The sequence below is a fragment of the Hemicordylus capensis genome, chromosome 1 (assembly GCF_027244095.1).
Source record: "Hemicordylus capensis ecotype Gifberg chromosome 1, rHemCap1.1.pri, whole genome shotgun sequence".
NCBI lineage: Eukaryota > Metazoa > Chordata > Lepidosauria > Squamata > Cordylidae > Hemicordylus > Hemicordylus capensis.
In genome coordinates, this window is record NC_069657.1 from 453,681,733 (window position 1) to 453,706,097 (window position 24,365).

A 24,365-nucleotide genomic window follows, 5' to 3' on the forward strand; every position below is an offset into this window, starting at 1 on the left:
CACCTAGGCATCCTGCCCGCCCGCCTGCCCCCCAGGAGCCACAGAATGTGCTAATGCATCAGAGCAGGAGCTAAATTATGCATAGGGGCTCCTGCCAAGAGCTGTCAGAAGGGTTTTTATTGTTGCGCTGAAAGAGGTCCCGAGGTCCCATCACCGTGCATGCCAAGAGGGGATGGAGGAGGACACCCTGGCAAGCACTTGCGTTCCATGCCCTTGTGAAGTGACCTTGTCACGAATCGGGTCCCAACGCTCTCCGTTGCCAGCTCTCCTTGAATCTTCTATTACTCAGCTCCAAGAACGGGCACCAGGCCACCCGCTAAGGGCTGCTGCGAGCCATGATCCAGTGTCCCCTGACCGCCTCCCTGTCCCCTGCTCTCCCTGCACGACCAAAGACCCCCACATCAGACCCAGTTCCTGTCAAGTGAGGAGGCAGACGAAGGAGGAGAGGCAGAGAGACGAAGGCAGCCTTTCGAAAGGAACACAGCACTGGAGTCCCTTTGTGGCTCCGGCCAGCCAGTTAAGGGAGCTTTTATGGCAGGACCACACGACCCAGTTCTCACCCACGGTTGGCTCCCTGGCTGTTCCAACTGCAGCTCCTTTCTTTGAAGAGAGCAACGGCGCAGTGTTTAGGCCAAATCCCCGCCTAACGTCCAGAACACACGGCCACTGGAACGGCCTAATACAGCGTTGAGGATGGGGCCAGTGTTCCCTCCAACAGGGATTCCCAGAGGCTGCGGACTACAACTCCCAGAATCCTCAAGCAAAAGCCACTGCAGCTGGGGGCAGTTGTGGGAGTTGTAGTCCACAAGCTCTGGGAATCCGTATTACAGCGAACACCGGATGGGGCCAGAGCTCAGTGGCAGAGCATCTGCTTTGCATGCAGAAGGTCCCAGGTTCATTCCCTGGCAGCATCTCCAGGTAGGGATGAGAACGACGCCTGCCTGGATCCTTGGAGAGCCACTGCCAGTCAGCGTAACCAAGGAGTCTCAACCTTGGGTCCCCAGATGTTATTGGACTTCAGCTCCCATTATGCCCAGCCCCAGTGGCCTTTGGCTGGGGATTATGGGAGTTGAAGTCCCACAACATTTGGGGACCCAAGGTTGAGAACCCATGGCGTAAACCATAGTGGCTCTGGTCTTGAGTCCCAGGTATCTCCAAGTAAAATCGGCAGCCGGACGGAAAGAGATCCCTGCCCTAGACCCTGGAGGACTGCTACCAGAACAAGGTGGAGAGCACTGGGCTGGCGGGGTGGCATACTGGGCCGTATGAAGCAGCTTCCCGTCAAAGCTGAATTGGACGGCAGTTCGAGAACAGGATGCCCACAAGAGCTGCCATTTCGACAGCTAGCCCACCGGTCAGGGGTGCAAAACCCCAGGCACCCAAATGGCCACCGGAATCTGCAGAAGGGAGACTGGTGACTGGCCTCCGGGATGCGGCAGAGGCCAAGAAGCAGATTTCTCCGCTGATCTGGCTCCTAGAAAGCCTCGCTGGCTCCAGATGCGGTAAAACAACCTTGCACTCCAGCCCACAGGCACGCAAAGCCCTAGAGCAGAGGTGGGCCGTCCGTTTTTGTGCTCCCAGCCCCACACCGCCCACCCCCAAAGTCTCTGCTTTGGATCTCACCAGTAGCAGCTCGTCCGCACAAGCCGGGGGGTGGGGGGGTTGCCCAAGGAGGCACCGCTGGCTCTGCTTCCTGGCAGCAACTCTGGGGGGGGGTCTGCTCTCTCCCACCCCCCACCTGCTGGCCATTAGTCTGGCAGGAAAGAAGAGCAACCCGCGTGGCAGCTGCGCCCCCTTTGGCGCCCCGCTGGCCCATGAGGACAAGCCGCTATTGGGTCTCACCTCACTTTTCCTCCAGTCTGGACTTGGTTCTCCCCTAGGTGGTCTGACTCTGCCCTGCAACCCTCACCCAAACACACCCCTATGAGCCAAGGTGCCAGCCCAAGTCCTGGCCCCTGCAACTGCTCCCTGCAACGGCATTATCCCCAGTTACATGGTGCACATGGAAAGCGCAAAGGACAGGTGCTCATCCCCGAATGAACAGGGGAAGTGTACTGGGAGTCACGGCCAATCAGGGCTCTCCGGCGGCCGACTATGGCACGTTCGGGGATCTGCCTTCACACTGACACAGATCTCCTGGGGGAAATGCCAACACCAGGACAGCCACCAACGGCGGCAAGATTGGATGGTGGCTCCCAGCAGCCAGGCCCCAGGACCCGCACCCCCTGTGGCGGGATTCCCAGATATCTGGACGGCAATGCCCTCTGGCTAGGGATGGATGATGGGAGTTATAGTCCGCCACATCTGGGAACCCCGGTTGCAGGGAACGCTGCCCAACCCCTCACTTCCTGGGCCACCTGCTCTCCTCCCACTGGAAGCCTAGCACCAGCACTTGGCGCCCCAGAGCGGCTCTCTAGGCCACCAGCTGGTCTGAGCACACAGCCAGGTGACCCCAGAGAACAATCTCTGCCCACCAGGCCCGATCAAGCCCTGGCCTCAGTTTGCTCCGCAGGATACGAGCCGTCCACCCCCTGCGTGAGGCCCAAGGGCCTGCTCCTTCCCCGCCCCCAGCTGCTGCTCTGAATTCAACCCCGGCCTGGTTTCAAATTTCAAACTTCCAACCTCGCTCGCTGCCAGATTTGGACCACACGTCTTCCTCTTCGCCATTTGGGCTGGGCCCAGAACCCAACCACCTAGAACCTGACCCCGATGTGTAAAAACGTGGTTAGGAACATTGGAAGCTGCCATATACTGAGTCAGACCATTGGTCTATCTAGCTCAGTATTGTTTTCACAGACTGGCAGCGGCTTCTCCAAGGTTGCAGGCAGGAATCTCTCTCAGGCCTTTCTTGGAGATGCTGCCAGGGAGGGAACTGGGAACCTAGATGCTCTTCCCAAAGCGGCTCCATCCCCTGAGGGGAATATCTTCCAGGGCTCACACTTCTAGTCTCCCATTCATATGCCACCAGGACGGACCCTGCTTAGCTAAGAGGACAAGTCATGCTTGCTACCACCAGACCAGCTCTCTTCCCAAACTGAAGGGGCAAAGGAAGGCCAAGGACAGCTCCTGGCATCCCTGGGAGCCAATTTCTTTTGGGTTCCTCTTTGCAAACCACTACATGGGGGCTTAAGGTGACCAAACCAGCAGCAGCCCTACCAGGTTTTGGCTTCCGGCTCTGCGCTTCCAGCCTTCCCAGTAAAAGCACGTTATAAAACAGTGACTCCAGGGCAGCTCAGCTGCTGGAGTCCGGCCAGCCGGCCGTGTCAGCTCAAAGCGAAAAGGAGCCTCTATCTCTGTGCAACGCCTCCCACAGCAACACACTAAGTGCTTCAACGTAAAACCCCAGCCAACGCAGCAGACTCAAAAATCTGGAAGGCTGTGTGCGGCTCACCTCCCCTTGCCAAAGACACGCTCCTCTTTCTGCTTCATCAGCCACGTGCTTCTCCCTCCACTCCCCGCAACGCACTCTTTGAGCACACCACGACCTGGCCTCAAAGAAGCAAAATCTTTTGAACTCGGAGAGCCAGGGCCCCTTGGGAACTGAGCTTCAAGGCCTCTACACAATAAAAGGAAGAAAGTGGATGTTCTGTTTCAGTGGGGGAAAGCACAGGATAGAAGGATCTGAGTGCAGAGCTACTGCAAGAAAATGCTTTTTGAAAAGAAGCTTTTCTAATCCTAGTGCCATCAAGGGGGGTGCTCATCAGCCTTGGAATTCAAGTTGCCAAGCAGATACCTCCAAGACAACCGGATGGACGTAAGAAGCTGCCTTCTACCGAGTCAGACCCTTGGTCCATCTAGCTCAGGATTGTCTACACCAACTGGCAGCAGCTCTCCAAGATTTCAGGCAGGAGTCTCTCTCTGCCCTACCAAGGACTGAAGCTGGGATCCTCCGCATGCAAATCAGTGAACTCTGCCCCCTTCATCCCCATCAACCCAATGAACACCATTTGCAGGCCTGGCTCACGTGTGCAAGTTCCACCCCCCATGATAGCTGCTGGCTGAATGAGTGAACAGACTACTGAAATGCACGGGGCCCGAGGAAATACCACAGCTCTGATCGGTGGCAGCCCATTCAAACATGCAAGTCATCACTTGATGACGCAATCCTCCAGTCATGAGCTGCACATGTGAACCAGACCCGACGCGTTTTTTCCTAGGTGACAGGAAACACAGGTAAGACCAAGAGGTCATGGCTCCAATCACCCCCATAGAGCAGTGGCCCAGCTAAAGAGGCTTTGCTGGGATGCAGGTGCCTAGCAGGCTCTCTCCAATGTAAAGCGTGTGCCCACAGGTTACCTACGTATTCCGGGATGCCAGCAAGGAGAATCCAGGGCTCGTTTGTGACTGCAGCCCAATACGTTTCATCCAAAAAGGCCTCTTTCGGAGGCAGTTATGGTAACTAAGCAACTGGCAAGAGATCGTTCTTAAAACTGTGCCTCCTTAACTTGAATCAGACTCCCCCTTGATGGCCTTTTGGAGGGTGCTTCCTGGTGACTTGGTGCTTTCTGCTACATGTAGTGGGAACCTTTAAAATATCTTGCAGTCCCAGCCATGATGGGAGGGGCTGGGGACATCGCCTGGTTCCTCGCCTGTCTGCACAGCTGGAGATGAGGATCTGCAGGACCAGAACGGTCTGCATCTGCATCGTGCTGTCCTCCTTGGAGCGGCACCTGCCTTCTCCGTGGAGGTGCAGAGACAGCGGCAGGGTGAAGAGTCAGAGAGAGCGTGCAAAGCTACGGTACCGAAACAACCCAAGCCGAGACCTGGGATCAGAGCTGGACATACAGCTGCATTTGCAGGAAGTGTCATTCAGATGGCTGAGCAAACCAAACCAGCCAGCCCATACCCCACACGCCTGCTACTCATGGCCACACCTGGCCCCAGCTCCCAGGTTCCTTTGGGATGCTCTTTGTGTGTTTATATGCACACTTGCGCAGTCTACAGAAACATGGCAGCCACTGAAAGCAGAAAAGAAGAGTGCATAAAGGGGTGTGTGTGTGTGTGTGTGTGTGTGTGTGTGTGTGTGTGTGTGTGTGTGTGTGTGTGTATAGAGGAGCAGAACAGCAGCCTGGTGAGCTGTTTGGTGGAGCTGATACAGGGGTCTTGCTGGAGGAGTGGGTTGCTGCCAGGATTCCCAGGCGTTGTTGACTACCACTCCCATAATCCCTAACTGCAATGGCCAACGGCCACTGCAACTGGGAATTATGGGAGTGGTAGCCAACAACGTCTGGGAATCCACATTACAGGGAACCCCGGTTAGTGCACAGGCAGAGATATTGCGATTCCGTCCCCGGATCACGGCCAGTGATTTGACCTTGCCGATGAGCCTTCACAGCCCCACCTCGGCCCATTTGGGACCCGCAGGGCTGATCTGTCCCCACACTGTACCTCTTCACATTCTGCTCTCCGACTCCGGTCCACAGAGTGCCGTCGTCAGGGATGGGAGTTTCCCTCGTCATTCAACAGCGCTGCAGCAGAGAATGCCCATCTCCAGGGACTCGCCTCCTGTTCCACACATAAACAAAAAAGGCACTCGCTCAGAAGCGTGCAGACTGGAGGCTTCCTCACGCAAGGCTGTGCCTCAACGCGCCGGCCGGAAGCCAGCACAACAGGCACTTCATCAAAGAGGAGGAAGAGGGAAATCAGGGTCGGGGTTGGGACACACTCCTCTTCCTTCACGGCTGAACTCATCCCGCTGCACAGAGGCTGGATATGCCCAGCAAACAGGGTGCATCTTAGGAGGAGGGCAATTCGTGGTTCTACCTCTCCGCCGTGTGCCCTCGGCTCTCACACACGTTCTAGTGACCCTGGAAAGCATGCTGCAATTCGACATTATCTGGGCATGGCAGGTGGGGACCGCGGCATACTTAAGTGCCCCCCCCGCCCATAAACAATACAGCTCCGCACTTGGAAAACTGGCACATCGGGGGAAAGGCTGGTAGCTTCTCCTTCCCGCAGATGCGCTAGCTCTCAACATGCAGGGTGGTTTTTAACTGGGCAGAGCAGTCTCGCCATACAGAAGAGCGCCAGCGTGGTGTAGTGGTTAGAGTGCTGGGCTAGGACCGGGGAGACCCGAGTTCAAATCCCCATTCAGCCACGACACTAGCTGGGTGACTCTGGGCCAGTCACTTCTCTCTCTGCCTAGCCTACTTCACAGGGTTGTTGTGAAAGAGAAACTCAAGTGTGTAGTACACCGCTCTGGGCTCCTTGGAGGAAGAGCGGGATATAACATGTATAAATAAATAAAATAAATACAATCCCACCTGCTGTGCAACCATCCATTCAGAGCTGAACTAACTGGTGCCCAGCTGCAGGTCTGCCTGGAAGTGGGCCGCTGTACGCTTAAACACCACAAGACTGCGAGCACCAGAGCAGGTGACAACGCTTCTATATTTCCAATTCATACCACCTCGGAATGGCTTCTAGCTAAAAACTGGGGTGTCTCACGGCCAGCGACCCAGCAACTCCTGAGCCACCACACATACCCCCCAATACCTCTGGTTTCGGTCACCCTCCTTCCCTGTTGAAATCCTGCACATGAGGAATAAACCCCTGCTAACTGAATAAAGAGGCACCTTTTTAAAGCCCTAAACAGCTTGGGCCCTGGGTCTTTGAGAGAATGCCTTCTTTGCTATGAACCACACCACCCACTGAGATCATCCGGGGAGGTCCGTCTGCAGTTGCCACCGGCTCGTCTGGTGGCTACTCAGGGACGCTGCTGCCCCGAGGCTTTGGAATGTGCTCCCTAGTGAAACAAGAGCGGACCCATCTCTGACAACTTTTAAAAAGTCTTTAAAGACGCATCTGTTCACCCAGGCTTTTAACTGACACTGTTTTGATTGTTCTTAATGTTGTTTTAGAATATTGTTTTAAAAATTTAAAACTGTTGCGTTTTAAATTTCTTGTTCTTGTTTTTAACTAATGTTTTACTTTTGTTTTTTATCTTCTTGTAAACCGCCCAGAGACATAAGTTTTGGGAGGTATAAAAATATGTCAGACAAACAAACAAACAAACAAACAGGTGATTCTCTTATATTTAGCAAGTGGAGAGCAACTGGCCGTGTCCATCCCCAGCACAGCATCCCTCCAGTGGCTGCTGCTGGTATTTACCTTCTGTTCCTTTTTAGATTGTGAGCCCTTTGGGGACAGGGAACCATTTTCTTCCTTTCTTTATCTTTCTATGCAAATTGCTTTGAGAACATTTGTTGAAAAGTAGTGCATAGATACTAACCGTCGAATAGGGAAGCAGCAGCCGGAACTGGGCTGCCAGGAGAGAAAGTTGAGGAGTCACTCGTGATGGGAGGGGAAAGGCAGAGAGAGGGTCAGGATGCTAGTCGACATATCACTCTTACCACTACTGACACAGTTTAATGTGTGAGACGTATCAGCAGTGTGCCAAGTCAAACTATACCCTACCATATCAGTATGGTAAGGCAAACCCTACATGATATTCTGTTTATTTTAGGACGCCTCTCTCCCACCCTTCCAACCAAGTGCTTAGGGTAGTGCACACAACTCTCTTGCATCCTCTTATTATCCTCACAACAACCCAGTGAGGGAGGTTAGGCTGAGAGAGAAAGGGACACCCAAGGAGCTTCAACTGACGAGCACTGTTCCCTCTCACAGGGACCCCCAGATGTTGTTCACTACAACTCCCAGCATCCCCAGCTACAAGGGCCTTTGGCTGGGGATTGTGGGAGTTGTAGTCAACAAAATCTGGGAATCCCTGTGAGAGGGAACACTGCTGACGAGCGGAGATTTGAATGTGGGTCTCCCCAGCACCAGTCTGACTCTCTCGCCACAATGCCGCCCAGCTCTTCTGTGCTTACTTAGGTATGGGTTCCTATTTTTCAGCCCCCCATCCTCCCAGATGCGGGGTAGGGGGTGGGGACAATTGCCCCCCAAATGCATGCAGAGGGTCTCAGGCTCAATCCGTGGCAGCACCCTCAAGGGAAAGGGTTTTGGGAAACAGGGCTGAGAAGGGCCTCCCCCAGAGACCCTGGGGGAAAGTGGCTGCTAGTCAAAGCAGAGAAGTATTGGACAAACCAAAGGGCCACTTCCCTCTAAGCTTCTCTAGAAAAGGAGAGCTGGCCTTGTTGGCAGCAAGCATGACTTGTCCCCTTAGCTAAGCAGGGTCCACCCTGGTTTGCATTTGGATGGGAGACTGCATATGTGAGCACTGTAAGATATTCCCCTCAGGGGATGGAGCCGCCACTCTGGGAAGAGCATCTAGGTTCCAAGTTCCCTCCCTTGCAGCATCTCCAAGACAGGACTGAGAGAGACTCCTGCCTGCAACCTTGGAGAAGCCGCTGCCAGTCTGGGCAGACAAAACTGAGCTAGATGGACCAATGGCCTGACTCAGTATATGGCAGCTTCCTATATTCCTTCACACGCACGAACTCAGCTATCGCTCAGAGCTGATGACAGGATGGAGACGAAGGTCACCGATCAGAATCCAGCCAGGAGTCCAGCACAGGTTGCCTGGGAATCCCATGGCAAAGCAAAACCCACTAAGCCAGCAAGGGCCCCCCCCCACTACAGACCACGAGGGAGCTGCAGACACTGTCACCAGGGTCCCCGTCAAGAGCTGTCAGTGCAAAGATCTGAAGCCCTCCCGATCAGATTTACATCCTCCCAGAGCAGCGTGTTTAAGAGAACTCGTCCAATGCTCCAACCACCACATCAATCCAAACAGGGCTGACACCGGCACGTTTTGTGGCAGATTATTCCCCCACATCCCGTCACGGCTCTGCTTGGGAAGGTGGCGCAGAACCAGGACCGATGCCCTGCTCTTGCGGACGTAGCCCAGTCAACGGGGATCAAACAGGGACTGCCACACTCTGAGCAGGCAGCTAGAAGGGGGGGGGGGCAACCGGTGTCTCTACCAGTGTTCCCTCTAAGGCGTGCGCATGTGCACACGCTCACACGTTTTTTGATGTCTGCTCAGGTTGAATCAGTTAGGTCCCACGCTTAAGGCACATGCGCGCACACTACCTTGATACTGCCACTCAGAACAAAACTCGTTCCACAGACAGATGAAAAAAATTAGCGAAAACTCTGGCCCCTACCTACTAGCCCAGGTAGGGATCCCACGTTGCCAAGAGAATACGGAAAAACAGGAGGGCTGTTCACACGATCGACACAAGGGCAGAAGACAACTCCCAACTCGGATTTGGGACACTCTTGGTTTTTGGTTTTGCGCGAGACGAAACCACAGTCAGAAGCGAGGAGCTGGATCGTGAGCTGAACCTCAGCTGGGGAGGACCATTCTTCTTCCTGCCTCATTCTAAAGCCGGGGATGCCGGAAACTGGAGCTTTGCTCCCAACCAAGCTCCACAATGCCCATCTTGCTTTTAACTGACTGCCAAAATGGGAGCGTGCACAGCTCCTGATTTAGGGTAGACGGCTCCTTCCGCCCTCAATGGAGGTTGCATGAGATGCCTGAGTATCCGTTGGCTCTATAATCCACTGGAGGAATTCTCTGCCACAAGTTGTGGTGACAGCCAACAACCGGGATGGCTTTAAGAGGAGCTTGGATAACTTCATGGAGGAGAGGTCTAGCAATGGCTACTAGTCGGAGGGCTACAGGCCACCTCCAGCCTCCAAGGCAGGTGGCCTCTGAGTACCAGTCGCAGGGGAGTAACAGCAGGAGGGAGGGCATGCATATACCTCTTGCCTGTAGGCTTCCAGAGGCATCTGGTGGGCCACTGTGCGAAATAGGATGCTGGACTAGATGGGCCTTCTTGGGTCTGATCCAGCAGCAGGGCTGTTCTTCTGTTCTACTGGGAGGACAGGTGTCAGGCCTTGACAGCAGGGCCTCATTTCTCAGGCCTTTTGAGGAAGGGGGCTCTTCCGTTCCCAAAGAGACACGTTGAGGAGAGGAGAGGAGGCACTGCAGAAAACAGTCCTGTGCTTACTTGGGGGATGGGGCCATCATAGCTCAGTGGCAGAACACCTGTTTTGCACGCACATGGTCCCAAGTTCAATCCCAGGCAGCATCTCCATCCTGCCTGAAACCATGGAGAGCTGATGCCTGTCAGACTAGACCAGGCCTACTCATCTTAGCCCCCCCCCCCGCAGTTTTTAGACTACAACTCCCACAATCCCCAGACACAGTGGCCAATAGCCAGGGATTGTGGGGATTGTAGGCCAACATCTGCAGTGGCGGGGGCCAAAGTTGAGCAGCCCTGGTGCAGACACTACTGAGCGAAAGGGAGCAATGGTCCAGCTGGGTAGGAGGAGGCTTCCTCTGTTTCAATGATCAAGTATGGAAACTGACAGTCCAATCCTGGAGCAGGAGTGAGTGACAGTGAAAGAGACACACACACACACACACACACACACACACACACACTCCTCCACCTAAATTAATCCACAAGCTCATCAGGAAAAAACGTAACTGCCTCCACCACAGGGTGCAATTGAATTGGCAGCTGGGAGTCAACCCTGTACACACAACGGAGTCTGCCATAAGGCTACTTATGGGGAACACCAAGCTGGGGTCAGTTTTGCAGGCCTGCTGAACTTAGGCCCTCCAGCTGTTTTTGGACTGCAACTCCCAGCCACAGTGGCCAACAGCCAAGGAGTATGGGAGTTGGAGGCCAACATCTGCAGGAGAGCCGAAGTTGAGCAGCCCTGGCTTAGAGCTTAGCCTGCACAGATGAGAAGAAATCCAAGCTGAGCCTCACTGCGTGGACTCTGGGCAAGTCACTTTCTCATGACCCAGGAGTTGGCAAACACACGGCAGCTGGGGATGATAGGAGTTGTAGTTCAGCAACAGCTGGAGGGCCAAGTTTGCCCACACCGGTCATGGCCTGACCTACCCGCCAGGACAGCTGGATGGATAAAATGAGACACCCCAACCAAACACTGCATTTAACGACTTGCAGCCGGCATCCTTCTCTTTCAGGCACTGGAGTGAGGAAGCTGCCACCCTAGACTGCCCGGGCCCGCTTCCTCCTCCGCAATTATCCACAGGCAAGGTTTCCAAGAGTCTGGCTCAAGCATGACTTCCCTGGGGCTAGACCTTTGCACAGCACCCTCTGCTTTCACACTTCAACCTTCTAGGGTAGCAACCCGTCTTACAGCCTGCAAGGCAGTACTGCTGCACAGGAGACATGGAAGCAGCCATCCTTACACCAATGGCTTCCTCCATTTGCTGCTGGTCCATCTTTGTTCCCACAGAGCCCAGAAGCCATGCACCGCCTCCCCTGGCTTGCTTCATGTCTCCTTCCCTACAACCATACTTTTACCCCACCATCACGGCCACTTGCAGTGTACCTCCATCTTTCCTCCCTGAAGCCCAAAGATGACCTCAAGTGCTCCCATTTTTGGAAGCAGCAGCCACAGAGGAGCAAGTTGGACTCGTTGTTAGGCACAGCAGGAGCAGGTCGAAGCTCCCTCGCAGTGCGCTACTTGGAGCTGCGACTGGCAGTAGGTCTCCGAGATTGGAAGCAAAGGCCTTTCTCAGCCCTGGTACCAGAGATCCTCTTTGAAAATGGAGATGCTTAGTATTGAACCTGGGACCTTTAACATACGCAAAGCACACGCTGCACAAAATAAGCAACCGTGGCAAGAGCGTTGGAGAGAATACCGTCCCCCAATCAAGCTCCCCTGGGTACTGAGGTCTCTGGGTGGGGTCCTGCTAAGGGTGCCTTCACGGTTGCGTGAGAGACTGGCAATCGCAAGGAGAAGGGTCTTTTTGGTAGTGGCGCATCATTACAGAACAATTACCCTAGGACATCCGCAGGGACAACTCACTACTGGTTTTTCACATGAAAATTAAAGTCTTTGTTTCGTCTGATCTTTGAGGAATAGCTTTATGCCTGTGTGAATCCCCCCACCCCACCGTTTCAAGGAATTCATGGAACTGTTTAAGATGTACTTCCCATGAAATTGCCAGGAAATCTAGGACCAACAAACAGCAGTACTTTTTCACACAGTGCATAATCAGCTTGTGGCATTCTCTGCCACAAGATGTGCTGACAGCCAACAACCTGGATGTCTTTAAGAAGGGTTTTGATAACTTCATGGAGGAGAGGTCTATCAATGGCTACTAGTCGGAGGGCTAAAGAGACGTAAGTTTTTGGCGGTATAAAGATATGTTAAATGAATGAATGAATGAATGAATGAATAAAAATGCCACCTCCAGCCTCAAAGGCAGGACACCTCTGAGTACCAGTTGCAGGGGAGTAACAGCAGGAGAGAGGGCATGGCGTTAACTCCTGCCTGTGGCTTCCAGCGGCATCTGGTGGGCCACTGTGTGCCACAGGATGCTGGACTAGATGGGCCTTGGGCCTGATCCAGCAGGGCTCTTCTTATGTACTTTCATTCTGCAGAAAAGTGGACTAAACATTATAGATGAATACATAAGCCGGCATCCAGAGGAGGCTCAGAGCAGCATCACGATGCACTACACCAGGGTTTCTTAACCTTGGGCCCCCAGATGTTGGACTACAACTCCCATCATCCTCAGCCACAAAGACCATGTCTGGGGATGATGGGAGTTGTAGTCCAACATCTGGGGGCCCAAGGTTAAGAAACCCTGTCCTACACCACCACACAACCTATCTCTGACCCCTACAACACCCGCTCCCTCTTGCATCAGAGCTGCCGCAGTGGTAACAGACGCAGCCTAATGCGTCCCTTGCCCACAGGTGTCTGACCCCACCCCAAGACCTCTCTCTCTGCTGCAGATATTTGGAGCAGCAGATGCTTATAAAGGCATTCCTCTCCACTAGCCAAGTTTAACAGAGAAAGGGGGCAGAGGGAGAGACCTTTTCAGACTTCCTACAATCAAGGAAAGTATTCACTTAAGTGAACACAACAACTCCAGCCTGGCCCTTCTCTTTATTTTTTCCTTGGCAAGCTAGTCAGACAACAGGGCAGGTTTCCAAGTGAGCAAAGAAGTCAATGGGTTTGCATATCTGGCAAAAAGACAAACACACACACTAAGTCTGAAAGGTTTTATGAGATCTCTGAAGCATCAACAACAACATCTAGGGATGCCCAAAGTCAGGCAGGACAAGTTAGGATAAGCAATCCTACGCCAGAGGGGAGAAAGGAGGAAACCTAGCACAGAGATGCCATTTTCAGCAGAAACCCCTAACACAGAGGTCAAGCCTAATACATCGTTCAGTTCTTGCAAGCTATGAGTAATTAACTGCACAGTCAAGTACAGCATCAGTATGTGATGTAATGGCCAAGAATGTGACCTGGAAAGGCCAGCATTCAGCCTTGACTCAGGTATGAACTCACTAGGTCACCTTCAGCAAGCCTCTCTCTTTCAGCCTTAGTGTGCCCACTGCAATATGTATGGGGAGAACACCACCCATATAACCAAGTAAGAGGGTAGCACCAAGCATCCCAGCCAGTGTTCCCTTTAAGGCGTGCGCTCACATGTTTTCTGATGTCCGCTCAGTTAATTTTAGATCCCGCTCAGGTTGAATCAGGAAAGCCCCACTCTGAAAGCACGTGCGCACACACCCTGCCTTGATCCTGCCACCCAGAACAAAACTCATTCCGTAGACAGATGAAAAAAATTAGTGAGGATACTGAACCCAGCACAGACAAAAGGAAAACTCAAAACGGAGCAAGCCAGCACTGCCTTGCTCTATTATGGATAATACGGGTCTGCCTTAGAGGGTTGTTGTTGTTGTCATGTTTACCGAGATGTTCTAAACAAAGCACTTTAAACACTCCAAGGAAATGCCAACGGCTACTTAGTGTGATGCCAGATATACTGCAAGCAGCCCTTGAATTATTTTTGTTGCTGTTTTCCCCTTTAATTAAAAGAGAGAGAGGGAGAAAATCCAGGTCACACGTACATTATTTACAAACTCAGCAGAGCCTGCCAGATTGTCAATCTGCTCCCAGAAGAGCCCCGTGAACTCTTGGCGATCACCATCTGGATGGGGCAGATTGAGCTCCTCCGGGGGCCCAGAGCTGCTCCTTTGATGTGTTACTCTTTGGGGAGCTGCACGTCCCCGTGGCCTTTAACAAGTCCAGCATCAGTGTGGGAGGGACCACTTGGTTTCCAAATGCTGGGGAAAGTGGCAAAAAGTTGTTTCTAAAGCTTTTTCTTCTTCTTCTGAGTCCCATTTTCTTGCTGCAAAAAGGACCAATTTTATTCTTTTCCCAAAATGTAACGGGTGTGTGTGAGTGTGTGTGTGAGAGAGAGAGAAAGAGAAGGGGAGGAGAAGTCAATAGACATTGATTCTTTTCCCGAAAATGATGTGGAATTCCTTGGGCAGATTCCCTGACCTCACGCAGAGGCACACTGAGAGGCCAGCAGTGAGGCTGCAGACGGTCTGGCAACTTCAGTTTTTGCCTTGGCTACCCAGGCCAGCCAAGAACTACCGATCCCTGCAGATCACCCAGGACCTCGTACAGCCAGGAAAAAAAACAACAACTGTTCATGCTTCATTAAAGCAATCAACCACACTGCGAACCATGGTGACGGTAACTGATAATTTAGCAACGGTAACTGCAGGGCAGCCACAGGCAAAAGAAACAGGTTCGCCTGAAATTGATTACTGTTTTTACTAAAGTTAGGATTTTAGCATTTCATGCAAGAAAATGCAAAGGGTGCGGATGCCAATAATAACTGACAGGCTGTAATAAAATACTGGGATTCGAAGAACTGCTCTTGGCCCAGCAGGTTCACCTCAGATGGCCACCATAATCCCCTCTGCACGCTTTAGTTTGGATTACAAATCCCTGGAGTCACTCTTGGATGTGCCCTCAAAGCAGGGTCGGAAATGAAGGTGCTCGGAACGGCAATCCCTACAAGGCAGGGGCTCCCAATCCTGGGTCGCCAGATCTTGTTGGACTAGCTCCCACCATTCCCCACCACCATGGGAATGGTAGTCCCACAACATCCGAGGACCCCAGTTTGGGAATCCTTACCCTGTAGGGAGTAGGGACCGCCGTTCCCAGCACCCTCATGGCTAACAATCTGCCAATGCTTTACAGCCTTCGTGGTAAACCTTGTTGACGTAGGGTAGAGTGGCCATGCCCCCTGGTATTTCAGGTTCCACCCGGATTTTAAGCATCTCATTCAGATTGCTTAGCCCACCAGGGAGCTACGCTCTAGCCCTTGTAGAAGTGCAGTTATGGAGCAAAACATGCTCAAAAATTATTCTCAAGCCAATTTACATAAGATGCAAATTAGGCACCCGGATTTGGAAAGCCAGAATATGGCCACCCTAACGTAGGGTCACTTCACTCCTCCAAGTGTACCTTTTTCAAAGACCACAAACTGGGAAATATGGAACCCGGGTGTTCCAATGCTGCCTCTGCTGGACCACAGTGACTCCCAATGATGTCAGACATCGTTCCCACTGGAAGGTCTTGTCTTAGCTTTGAGCATCTTGAGGAAAATGGAGTTACAGAGCAGGAAGAGGGAGGAGGAAGAGGACAGGAAAATGGCAGAATTACTGCTTGCATATCTTCCACAGCATTTCAAAAGAAGCAGGAGAAGGGGAGGACTGAAAGAGTGCCAATGTTTTCCTGATCTGCAAATGCTATTTCTATTTTTTCCAGGATTGAAAAATAGTTGACAAATATTTACTTATCAAAACGTAGCCGTCTGCCATCTCTCTGTGTTTCTGCACGATGCAGATACAGTAGAGACAGCTACGTCCAAAATGCACAGTGAGAAGACAGATGCACAAGCTCACAGGGAATAAATTGCACCTGGGAGGAACACATAATTGGGAATCAAGAACATAAAGAATTGGTCCCTGAATCAGATGTAGCTGCAGAAAGGCAAGAGGTTAAGTGTGAATGTGCCTGTTACCACCCTAAACCAACTGGAATCATTAAAAAAAATTTTTTTTAAATAGAAGACTCTCAAACAGGAGCAGATTAGCTTTTTTCAATTAGAGGGTAGGGGAAAAACAGGAGGCCAGTATGCTAAAAGGCAATATCCTTCTCACACACAGCAAATGCTAACACTGCCCAAGTTGTGATATCCATAGCCACGTGCATAGCCGGATCCAAGGGATTGCGACAGGAGTGCAGAATCTGGCAACCAGAGCATTTTGCATGTTTTAAAAAGACTCTTCAGTGCTGGCACATGTCATATGGTTTGTGTAGGTGGGGCTAGGCAGCCTGGAATTTTAACCCATGGAAGGCGAAGTCTGGGTTATCTTGCCTTTAAGAACTGGACTCCATATAGCGACACTTGGGTTCATCTGTAATTTCCAAATCTGGACGCTTGGCATTTGTCCAGTGCTGCTAAGCCAACACCAGCCCTGAGTTACAGCGGTTGACCACTTCACTGGAGGACTCCATCATGGGTTGCAGAGGTCACACAACTCAAGGACCAGAAGATATTTTTCAGTTCTCTGTAAAACAGGCCTCTAGCCTTCAGCCCAAGACTTCGATTCAACTCTAACCTGTGGGTGGCTGATGGTGGTTGTTTTTTAAAGTGTATTTCCACTGGAACATAGGAAGCTGCTTTATACCAAGTCAGACTATTGGTCCACTTAGCTCAGTACTGGCTACACATTTGACCACCAATGACTCTCCGACATTTCAGGCTGGAGTCTTCCCCCACCTTACCCGGAAGTGCCAGGGGTTGAACCTGGGACCTTCTGCATGCAAATCAGATGCTCCGGCCCCATCCCCTTCTTTCTTCTATGCATTTTTCTTTAAGCCACAGAATTAAAAATTACAATAATGCCGCTGGTGCAGCCTATTTTGGGTCAGGGCACAACGCACCAAACTAAAGACAGAGTCATGCTGCAGAGATCCAGGAGCCTGGAAGCTGGAAGAAGCTGATCGTTGCAGTGTCCCTGGCGTGATTACAACGCCGCTCCTTTTCAAGATGGGGTTTCATGGCCAAGCTTCCCTGCAGGTCACCCCTGCTTCCTCAGGGCACGTTCTCAACAGGTGGTGAAGGCATGAATGTTCTCCGTCCTGGAGCATTACACTAGGATTTCCATGCTTGCTCATTCTGGACTTCTTGGGTGGGGGTCGGGGAGAGGAGAAATCTCCTATGCGAACTGGAGGACAGATGGCCTTGGGGAATGGGGGAAGGTTCTCCCTGCCGGCAAGGCTTTTGAAGGTAGAACACAGGAGGGAAAATGCATCAAGATCCTCAGTGGTTGCCTGCTATCTTTTTTTTTGGTCCCATCCCTACACAAGGAAAATCCCAGGGCAGACTAATCAAGAGCAACCTGGAAGGGAATTCACCCACAAAAGACAAAAACAGCAAAACAGAAGCCGAGTGAGATGCACTTGGGATGCTGATCTGAGCTGACATGGCTTGTCATAGCGGCTCATTAAGCCTGGCAGCTTTTCTTCCTGCCAAGGAGAAACAGCTTCATCGGGGGAAATTTCCCGCCCTCTCGCCCAGTAAGGAGGAGGGGAGAGAAACAGCCCCACGGAGTCAGAGGATCAGGGAAGGAGGAGACACCCTGGACTCTGCGGGCAGTTACTTCAGCAGGGCGAGTTCTACAGTCCATTCGCACAAACTCAATATGCAGCACAGTACTTGGACATCCTGCCATCTCCCAGTTCATCAGAACAGGTGTCAAAAACATCGAGGCACCATCTCCCAAAGCAGGAAAAATGAGTCTCTCAGGTTTAATTTCCCAGCCACTGCTCAGCTCCAAATGGGATCTGGATGAGTATTGGATGTGTCATTCCTTCACTTTAACATGCAGATATATACACAACACCCTCTGGCATTTTTGTTTTGAAAACACAAGTGTGGAAAGAAAACACCCACCACCACCACCACCACACACACACACACACACACACACGCCCCACTTCCTTCCCAGTGGAGATCCCAGGCAATCAATGCCCGGGTCTCTATAGTGCAGTATTCTTCTCCTGCCTTTCCAATTATAAAATGTCTCTGCATGGCAAGTCAGCTGTACAGCTACACACAACTGGTGTGGGTCCCAAGCTGGCTCCTGTCAGCCTTGCAAGCTCATCAGGGAGGCGAAGGGGGAGCATCATATTAAGGATACATGTCAGCGTCTGATATTTGTCGCAGGGCGACAGGTAGGGTACAGTCAAATGCCCATCCTGATCAGATGTGGACTGGTGTGTGGTGGGCCGCTGACAGTTCCTGGCTCTGTGGTGCCGTGCGCATGATGGGCACCATTTTAGCCATCATTGGCTCCATGCCAGCTAGACTGAGAGCAGATAGTAGCATTCTGGGGGTGGAGGCAAGAGATAGAGGCACGCTGGAGGCAGGCACAACAAGAAGATGGCTGAGCTTCAGCTCAGGTGAATACATAAATAAGAGGAAATGACTTGATTAGCAAGGCTAAAGCACCCTACCCTTATACAAACCCATATCACAATGCCCTTATACAAACCTATGGTGCTGTGTACAGTTTTGGTCACCATATGTTAAGAAGGACATTGCAGAACTGGGAAAGGTGCCGAAGATGGAAAGCAAGATGATCAGGGGCCTGGAGCACCTTCCTTATGGGGCAAGGCTACAGCATCTGGGGCTCTTTACCTTGGAAAAGAGGCAACTAAGGGGAGACATGATCGAAGTGTATAAAATTATGCATGGAGTGGAGACGGTAGAGAGAGAGAGAAAAATCTTTCTCTCTCACACAACAGTAGAACTAGATCTAGCCTAACTGAAATCCCCACTGAATGTTCTAAATAATTTCACCAGCCAAGGCCATAACGCAATCATTTTATTTAAGTAGTAAACGTTTCATGTAAAACAAGAAAAAAGAACAAACACAAGCAGAGGCCCCCACCCCCACTTTAAATCTCCCCCGGGCCACTTTTATAGAAACAAAGGAAGAGAACAGTCATGGTGCACTGGCAGTTCATTAAAAAGTAAGTCATAAGAACATAAAAAGAGCCCTGCTGGATCAGGCCCAAGGCCTATCGAGTCCAGCATCCTGTTTCACACAGTGGCCCACCAGATGCCTCTGAGAAGACCACAGACAAGAGAGATGAAGGCAGGCCCTTTCTCCAGCAGTTGCTCCACTGCAACTGGTATTTAGAGGCATCTTGCTGCTGAGGCTGGCGTCGCCTATAGCCACCAGACTAGTAGCCACTGATAGACCTGACCACCATGAATTTGTCTAAGCCCCTTTTAAAACTCCATTTAAAAGCCCCTTTAAAAACCATCCAAACTAGTGGCCATCACCACATCCCGTGGCAGAGAATTCCATAGATAAATTATGTGCTGTGTGAGAAAGTACTTTCTTTTGTTGGAACGAAATTTCCTGGCCATCAGTTTAATGGAGTGACCTTTGGTTTTCATTCTTTCTGCTAAAAATTTAGTTTATAGCAATCTTGGTCTTGTACTTATTTATGTATCCTGGTAAAGGTAACGTGTGCCGTCGCGTCGGTGTCAACTCCTGGTAGCCACAGAGCCGCAGAGTACGAGATGATGCCTTTCAGCATCTTCCTATATCGCTGGTGCCTGATATAGGCGTTTCCCATAGGAAAAATACCAGCGGGGATTTGAACCAGTAACCTCTTGCTCCCTAAGCAACTTACTTCCCCGCCGCGCCATTAAGAATTGCGAGCAGTCTGAAATTAATCCCCCAGGCGCTACACACTAGGATATCCAGTGGAAATGAGAGAGCATTGGATGACACTCTAGGGAGAATGATTTGAGAGAGAGAGAGAAGCAATGCTGTTTCCTTTTCCTCCAATTGACGCTGCTCTCAGAATCTCTCGCTTCCACTGCACTCAAATCTTTCCTCCTCTCCACTCCATCTTATCAATCTGATCCGACGCCAACACTTCACACTCCGCCTGCAGCCATTAATAAGAGACTTCCTTCGCTGTCAAACTTTCAGACCATTACAAGACTCCACCTACACATCCTTTCCTTTATTTTTGAATTTCCCATGATTTAACTTTGACAGTAGCTAATTCACTTCCACAGTACGCACAACATGTGTGCATACGCATACACGCGCGCACACACACACACACTCCACTAAGTTTAGCCAGTTCTATTTCCTTCTACTTTAAACCCAAATGCACATTTTGTGGGGAGGGAGGACATGATGCTCCTATCCCTATATTTCTGCATATCTTGCATAAAAGAAAAGGGATATCTTGCACAATTGTGCCTGCTCAGGAGGCCAGAAGGAATTACTCCCAGCTCCCGGTGGGGGGTTGGGGGAGGCCCCGCCCTGATGCCATCCCCACCACCTGAATCTTCAGGGGAAAAACTACCTCTTCTCACTGGATTCCTCTTTACAAGTATACTGTCTGAATCAGCTCGCGAGCTGGTTCTTTGAACCGGGGGTTGGTTCGGTTTGAACTCAGACCTCAGACTCAGAACTCAGAACTCAGACCTCCCTCCAACTGTGGATCATTATGGTCTGGAGATGTTGGGAAAGTGGTGGTGGTGAAAGAATACTGCCACCAGACAGCCAACTCGAGAAGTTAATCTTACAATAATAAGGTAAGAAAACTGGGAGGTCATTCTAAAACACTCTTCCAAGTAGAACCATCCTTTGAGGAGCAGTGTGTATCTGGGAGCTGAAGCCAGTAAGCCTGGACTTCCAGATGTTGCTGGGCTACAACTTTATGATCATGATGATGAGAGCCATATGGCCTCCTTGCCACTTCAGTGGTCTACAGCAGGGGTTCTCAACGTTGGGTCTCCAGATGTTATTGGACTTCAACTCCCATAATCCCCTGCCCCAGTGGACTTTGGTTGGGGATTATGGGAGTTGAAGTCCAATAACATCTGGGGACCCAAGGTTGAGAATCTCTGGTCTACAGAATGCCCCAAAGGAATGCCTTTTGTCAGAGTGGAGAAGTGGTGGTGGTGGTGATGCAATCATTTGTATAGGAACACAACTTAGTATAATTCGGGTGGGGGGGGGATACTTGTGTGAACTAACTACCTTGGGTATCTGCTAATCTAAAACAACGGCTCTTAAACTGTGGTAGCTGATACATTTTCAAGTGATCTCCAAGATCACAAAAATTATAAAAGAAAAATGCTGAAGAGCTGGAAGTTTGTCTGACGATTTTACCACTTGAAGAGACAACCCACATCTTCGTTTAAATGTTTTACATTTAAGCTGGAAGGCAAATTGCCTTTTCAACAATGCAAAAGGCTACACTGGAAACCTAAAAGAAACTCTTGGCTAGGAACGTAGATCTCTCCCATGCTTTGTAGCTGATCACAGCTACAAAGGACAAAGTTGAGTTCTACATTTGGAAGCCTTTGATGTATCCTTTTAAGAGGTTGACAAAAGCAATCAATGCAACAAGGTTTAAGAGCCAACTGATCTAGAAAACCAGACATCCTTTATCAGGCTTTTGGTTTCCCATCTTCAGCCCGTCTTCCTATCTCTCCTTTGCACATTCTCCAATTTTTAAACAAGATAATTTTCAAAATCCTGGCAAGGCATTCCAGTTGAAAAAAACATTAACACTGCCTTGTAAGGGTTTTTTAAAAAACCAACCCACCACCCCGTCCCTTCACTTGGTATTACTTCTGTTCATTCAAGAAGTACTTGGGAACCACCATGGGAAACTGAGCCCTTTGTCCAGAAGGCACTGCTCTCAGGGATGTAGCCACCTATTCTGTACTCATGGCCTAGATAAGAACATAAGAGCAGCCCTGCTGGATCATGTACAAGGCCTATCTAGTCCAACATCCTGTTTCACACAGTGGTCCACCAGATGCCTCTGAGAAGACCGCAGTCAGGAGGTGGGGGCATGCCCTCTCTCCTGCTGTTCCTCCCCTGCAACTGGTATTGAGAGGCATCGTGCCTCTGAGGCTGGAGATGGCCCACAGCCATCAAACTAGTAGCCATTGATAGACCTGTCCACCATGAATTTGCCTAAGCCCCCTTTAAAGCCATCCAAGCTGGTGGCCATCACCACATCCCATGACAAAGAATTCCATACAGTAGATTAACTATGTGCTGTGTGAAAAGGTGCTTTCTCTTATTGGTCCCAAATTTCCTGACCTTCAGTTTCATGGGGTGACCTCTGGTTCTAGTATTGTGTGTGTGTGTGTGTGTGAGAGAGAGGAATATTTCTCTGTGTCCACCCTCTCCACTCCATGCATAATTTCATACACCTTGATCATGCCTCCCCTTAGTCGCCTCTTTTCCAAGGTAAAGAGCCCCAGATACTGTAGCCTAGCTTCATAAGGAAGGTGCTCCAGGCCCCTGATCATTTTGGTTGCCCTCTACTGCACCTTTTCTAGTTCTACAATATCCTTCTTAAGCTAGAGTGACCAAAACTGAACACAGGACCATAGGTTTGTATAAGGGCATTATGATATGGATTTGTATAAGGGTAGGCTTCACCAAAGCTTTTTATAAGGGCATTATAATATTAGTATTTTTATTTTCAATCCCCTTCCTAATGATCCACAGGATGGAATCTGCTTTTTTCACAGCTGCTGTGCAATGAGTCGACACTTTCAATGGGCTGTGCACCATGACCCCAAGATCGCTCTCCTGGTCTGTTCAAAGATGGAATATGAGCTCCTCAACTCCAATGAGCTTTGAAGCAGGCAGGAACCATAAAGGAACAAAAGCGTATGGGCCGTAACATGGATTTCAGCTTCCCAAAGACTTCAGGATGCAGCCAGGCCAGCTCATAGACTCCAGTTTCAGCTATTTAATTTCAAGCCCAATGAACACAAAAGAACCTCCATCTGTCCTTGAACAAGTGCATCAACGCAACAGAGTTAAAGACTGAAACACTGACTCCTTCCTCCACTGGATCTGGAGGGGGAGCCAAGAGGCCAGATCCTCCCCACCCAAGCTGCTTGGAGGCAGACAGCCATCTCCCGCCTACTGCACCTTGGCTGGGGATCTTCCAAAGGAGAGGTTGTGCCAGAGGCTCTACAATAATGCAGAAGTCTCAAGGGCATCCTCGCCCTTTTTTCTGAGAGGAACAGCAGCCAGCTGGAAGGGAATCCAGAGAGTGGGACTGTTTTTGACTGGGGCAATGATGCTCTCAGACTGCGGCCCCATCTCACCGGAGTCCAGCCCAACACTGGAAGCAAAGTCACCTTTGGCTATCCAGATATGATGGCCAACAAGTCATTCTTTCACTGGCTAGCTCATTTCTAGATCTAGCCTATATCATAATACATTTCAGGTTTCCCCCCTCCCCATTGCCATGTTGAGTCTTTTCTTAAAAAAAAAAAAAAAAATGTCTAAGTGCAAGTTATTTGGGCAGGAATCATCTCCTAAAAGACAGATTCTAATAAAGTCTAATGTCACAGAGTGATCGCTGCCTATCACTGCTGCAGTATCAACAATAAGACAACAAAACTGGGAGGTCATTCTAAAACACCTTTCCAAGCAGAACCACCCATTAGGGGTATGCCCGAAATGGCTCCGGCAGCAGCTGCAGCGGAGGCAGGGATCGGTCCCTTAAAAAAAACAGGGAAGCTGGTCCTTACCTGCTCCTCTGCTGCCCCACCTCTTTTCCGGGTGCAGCACTCGCTTTCCAAAAGGCCACATGCAGCTGCAGCGCTGCTCCCACGCAAACTGCTGGGAGCAGCACTGCAGCCGCAAGCGGCCTTTCGGAAAGCGAGAGCCTTTGGCCATCGTGGCTGGGGATGATGGGAGTTCTAGTCTAACACCACCTGGGGCCCAAGTTGGAGAAGCCTTGCTGTAAGCCAAGAAGCTGCCCTTTTCCAGAGAGGCAGGTCACAGGAAGCCCTTCTGCTTCCTCCCTCAAGACGGACCATCTGGGTTCTACACGGCCATTCAAGCAATCCTCCCCCCACCCCATACAGATAGAATTTCCTAGGAAAACAGGAAGGAGGCAGGCAGCTTCCTTCCTTTCAGAACTAGCCACCCAGGGACACAAAGCCAAAAGTAAACCATCACAGACTGCGGCAAGTCAGTGGCTCTGGCCCGTTGTCCAGCCAACAAGAGGGAATTCTACCTTGATAAAATCAGTAAGCTTAATAGACAAACAAACCAAACACACATAGAAGAGCATCAGCTCAACAGTTAATGAAAAGAGCTCCATGACACTCCTATGCTTTATAGGGCATCTGGCACACTTCAGTTTACACACACACACACCCTGATAAACTGGATGAAAAGGTCAGGAGAAGCAATGATGGTGCATCTCCTAGGAGAGGGGCTACCCAGGCCAGACTCCTTTCTCACCATTTCTTTTGCATCCCAATTACACTGAAATATGAGAAGAATAAGAAAGCACCCCATAACAATACTGAGCTATAGCCCTTTGACATTAAATGCTAGGTTTCTCCTGTGGCCTCATGCGTTTCTATTATATTTTCATTTTGCACTTAAGCCCTATCCATAATCACAGCTACAAAGATGAGTTTTACATTTGGAAGCCTTTGAAGTATCCTCTCAAGAAATTCACAAAAAGCAAGCAAACCAGAATGGCGGTCC

The 24,365-nt window shown here is 50.6% G+C and overlaps 1 protein-coding gene across 8 annotated transcripts in view; it reads right to left on the minus strand.

Annotated features, from left to right (window-relative positions):
• Positions 1-24,365, minus strand: part of EXTL3 (exostosin like glycosyltransferase 3) — a 210,974-nt gene that overhangs the window by 87,386 nt on the left and 99,223 nt on the right. For 6 of the 8 annotated variants that reach the window (XM_053249147.1, XM_053249160.1, XM_053249169.1 and 3 more), the window contains one exon: positions 5,389-5,505. The exons of 1 other annotated variant lie outside the window; for it this stretch is intronic. The gene's annotated coding sequence lies outside the window, so the exon portion shown is untranslated. Of the gene's footprint in view, positions 1-3,391; positions 3,522-5,388; positions 5,506-24,365 lie in introns of those variants that run through there. One more of the 8 variants, XM_053249194.1, reaches the window with a different exon arrangement.